The sequence below is a fragment of the Salvelinus sp. IW2-2015 genome, linkage group LG1 (assembly GCF_002910315.2).
Source record: "Salvelinus sp. IW2-2015 linkage group LG1, ASM291031v2, whole genome shotgun sequence".
In the NCBI taxonomy this organism is placed as follows: Eukaryota; Metazoa; Chordata; class Actinopteri; order Salmoniformes; family Salmonidae; genus Salvelinus; species Salvelinus sp. IW2-2015.
Genome location: NC_036838.1, coordinates 46,729,558 through 46,734,452, shown reverse-complemented (window position 1 = coordinate 46,734,452; position 4,895 = coordinate 46,729,558).

The window sequence follows — 4,895 nt, the reverse complement described above, 5'->3', positions numbered from 1 at the left end:
TAATCTGGACCCTCTCTTTCTAAAATTATCTGCCGAAAATGTCACAACCCCTATTACTAGCCTGTTCAACCTCTCTTTCGTATCGCCTGAGATTCCCAAAGATTGGAAAGCTGCCTGCGGTCATCTACCCTCTTCAAAGGGGGAGACACTCTAGACCCAAACTGCTACAGACCTATATCTATCCTACCCTGCCTTTCTAAGGTCTTCGAAAGCCAAGTTAACAAACAGATTACCGACCATTTCGAATCTCACCGTACCTTCTCTTCTATGCAATCTGGTTTCAGAGCTGGTAATGGGTGCACCTCAGCCACGCTCAAGGTCCTAAACGATATCATAACCGCCATCGATAAGACATATTACTGTGCATCCGCCTTCATCGACCTGGCCAAGGCTTTCGACTCTGTCAATCACCACATTCTTATCGGCAGACTCAACAGCCTTGGTTTCTCGCCTGGTTCACCAACTACTTCTCTGATAGAGTTCAGTGTGTCAAATTAGAGGGCCTGTTGTCCAGACCTCTGGCAGTCTCTATGTGGGTGCACCAGGGTTCAATTCTCGGGCCGACTCTTTTCTCTGTATATATCAATGATGTCGCTCTTGCTGCTGGTGATTCTCTGATCCACCTCTACGCAGACGACACCATTCTGTATACCTCTGGCCCTTCTTTGGACACTGTGTTATCTAACCTACATACGAGCTTCAATGCCATACAATTCTCCTTCCGTGGCCTCCAACTCCTCTTAAATGCAATTAAAGCTAAATGCATGCTCTTCAACCGATCACTGCCCGCACCTGCCCGCCTGTCCTGCATCACTACTCAGGACGGTTATGACTTAGAATATGTGGACAACTACAAATACCTAGGTGTCTGGTAAACTCTCCTTCCAGACTCACATTAAGCATCTCCAATCCAAAATTAAATCTAGAATTGGCTTCCTATTTTGCAACAAAGCATCTTTCACTCATGCTGCCAAACATACCCTCGTAAAACTGACCATCCTACCGATCCTCGACTTCGGCGATGTCATTTACAATATAGCCTCCAACACTCAACTCAACAAATTGGATGCAGTCTATCACAGTGCCATCCGTTTTGTCACCAAAGCCCCATATACTACCCACCACTGCGACCTGTATGCTCTCGTTGGCTGGCCCTCGCTTCATACTCGTCACCAAACCCACTGGCTCCAGGTCATCTACAAGTCTCTGCTAGGTAAAGCCCCGCCTTATCTCAGCTCACTGGTCACCATAGCAGCACCCACCCGTAGCACGCGCTTCAGCAGGTATATCTCACTGGTCACCCCAAAGCCAATTCTTCCTTTGGCCGCCTTTCCTTCCAGTTCTCTGCTGCCAATGACTGGAACAAACTGCAAAAATCACTGAAGCTGGAGACTCATATCTCCCTCCCTAGCTTTAAGCACCAGCTGTCAGAGCAGCTCACAGATCACTGCACGTGTACATAGCCCATCTGTAAATAGCCCATCCAACTACCTCATCCCCATATTGTTATTTATTTATTTATCTTGCTCCTTTGCAACCCAGTATCTCTACTTGCACATTCATCTTCTGCACATCTACCATTCCAGTGTTTAATTGCTATACTGTAATTACTTTGCCACCATGGTCTATTTATTGCCTTACCTCCCTTATCCTACCTCATTTGCACACACTGTATATAGACTTTTTCTACTGTATTATTGACTGTATGTTTGTTTATTCCATGTGTAACTCTGTGTTGTTGTATGTGTCGAACTGCTTTGCTTTATCTTGGCCAGGTCGCAATTGTAAATGAGAACTTGTTCTCAACTAGCCTACCTGGTTAAATAAAGGTGAAATAAATAAAATAAAAAGTAGTACTGTAGATTACTTTATCACCGACCTTAACCAAGAGTCTTTCCGAGCATTTACAGTCAGGCCACTGACACCCCTACCAGATCACAGCGTAGTCACAGTCTACCTGAACAGAGCAATACTGAATCATGAGACATCAAAGCCAAACAAACTGAATACTTTTAAGAAATGCTATAGATGGAAGGAATGTAGTGTAGAAACTTACCAAAAAACAATTGGGCAGAAACCAATTCAATCCCTTTGATAAAACTTCCTGAACAAAACATTTCATTGTGATAGTGAAGGCATAAACTTTGCAGTAGAAAGCCTAAACAATATATTTGACCCTTCAGCTTCTCTATCAAATCTAAACATTCCAAATAGACATCTTAAGAAAATTAACCCATACGAGTCTAAACCCTGTCTAAGCCAGGGTACGGGGGTCTACTAAACTATATGGAATTGTTTTAAGAAGGTCAAACCAAGAATCATTTTGCTATTTGAGTTTGAATTTTAAGACCACTTGATGTATAAAAAAATACATACATAAATAATATAATGAAAAAGTTTATTTGGCCTTACTGCTATTAGCCGCATATAAATGAATAAAATATTAACTACATGGAACAACAGATAGTCACCCCAAAACATCAAAAGGAAGTTTGTTCTGAAGTGTCTTTCCTATATCTGAGAGATCTAAGAAAGAGGATGTTTTTTTTWATATACACTGCTCAAAAAAATAAAGGGAACACTTAAACAACACAATGTAACTCCAAGTCAATCACACTTCTGTGAAATCAAACTGTCCACTTAGGAAGCAACACTGATTGACAATAGATTTCACATGCTGTTGTGCAAATGGAATAGACAAAAGGTGGAAATTATAGGCAATTAGCAAGACAACCCTAATAAAGGAGTGATTCTGCAGGTGGTGACCACAGACCACTTCTCAGTTCCTATGCTTCCTGGCTGATGTTTTGGTCACTTTTGAATGCTGGCGGTGCTCTCACTCTAGTGGTAGCATGAGACGGAGTCTACAACCCACACAAGTGGCTCAGGTAGTGCAGCTCATCCAGGATGGCACATCAATGCGAGCTGTGGCAAGAAGGTTTGCTGTGTCTGTCAGCGTAGTGTCCAGAGCATGGAGGCGCTACCAGGAGACAGGCCAGTACATCAGGAGACGTGGAGGAGGCCGTAGGAGGGCAACAACCCAGCAGCAGGACCGCTACCTCCGCCTTTGTGCAAGGAGGAGCACTGCCAGAGCCCTGCAAAATGACCTCCAGCAGGCCACAAATGTGCATGTGTCAGCATATGGTCTCACAAGGGCTCTGAGGATCTCATCTCGGTACCTAAACCACTACTACCCTCGGTATTATTGGCCAACTTGCAATCATTGGAAAACAAATTGGACAATCTACGATTAAGACTATCCTACCAACGGGACATTAAAAACTGTAATATCTTATGTTTCGCAGAGACTTGGCTGAACGACGACATGGATAATATACAGCTGACTGGCTTCTCCGTGCTTCGGCAGCACAGAGAAGCTACTCCTGGTAAGACGAGGGGCGGAGATGTATGTCTATTGTCAATAATATTAATATTAAAGAAGTCTCGACATATTGCTCGCCTGAGGTAGAATACCTCACGATAATCTGTAGACCACACGATCTACGAAGAGACTTCACATCGATATTATTTGTAGCCGTCTATTCACCACAACAAACCGATGCTGGCACTAAGACCACACTCAACGAGCTGTATAAGGCCATAAGCAAGAAAATGCGAAGCGGTGCTCCTACTGGCCAGGGACTTTAATACAAGCAAACTTAAATCTGTTCTACCTCATTTCTATCAGCATGTCACATGTGTAACCAGAGGAAAAAAACACTTGACCACCTTTACTCCATACACAGAGATGCATACAAAGCTCTCCCTCACCCTCCATTTGACAAATCTGACCATAACTCCATCCTCCCGATTCGTGACTACAAGCAAAAACTAAAGCAGGAAGTACCAGAGACTCGCTCAATATAGAAGTGGTCAGATGACGTGGATGCTACTCTACAGGACTATTTTGCTAGCATGGACTGGAAAATGTTCCGGGATTCATCCAATGTCCTTGAGGAGTATACCACCTCAGAAACTGGCTTCWTCAATAAGTGAATTGACGACGCAGTCCCCACAGTGACCGTACGTACTTTTTCCAACCAGAAAACATGGATTACTGGCAACATCCGCACCGAGCTAAAGGCTAGAGCTACCGCTTTCAAGGAGTGGGACACTAATCCCGATGCTTATAAGAAATCCCGCTATGCCCTCAGACGAACCATGAAACAGGCAAAGCGTAAATACAGGACTAAGATTGAATCCTACTACACCGGCTCTGACGCTCGTCGGATGTGGCAGGGCTTGAAAACTATTATGGACTACAAAGGACAACCCAGCTTCAAGCTGCCCAGTGGAGTGAGCCTAACAGACAAGCTAAATGCCTTTTATGCTCGCTTTGAGAAAAGCAACACTGAAGCATGCATGAGAGCACCAGCTGTTCCGGATGACTGTGTGATCACGCTCTCCATAGCCGATGTGCGCAAGACCTTTAAACAGATCAACATTCACAAAGCCGGTGGGACCAGACAGATTGTACAGACAGTGTACTCAAAGCATGTGCGGACCAACTGGTAAGTGTCTTCACTGACAGTTTCAACCTCTCCCTGGCCGAGTCTGTAATACCTACATGTCCCTGTGCCCAAGAAAGCGAACGTAACTTGTCTAAATGATTAACGCCCCATAGCACTCACGTCGGTGTCCATGTAGTGATTTGAAAAGCTGAGAGTCTGTAGTGAGACGTCTGAGAGTCTGTAGAGACGCCACTACAGACTCTTGTTCTTAACTGACTTGCGGAGTTAAATAAAGGATTTTAAACATTTAAAAAAAGCAGAGGTAACGCTAGGTTTTCCTTTCCTGTCGTGGTCCTCATGAGAGCCAGTTCCATCATAGCGCTTGATGGTTTTTTGCGACTGCACTTGAAGAAAATGTTCTGCTTTGATTGACCTTCATGTCTT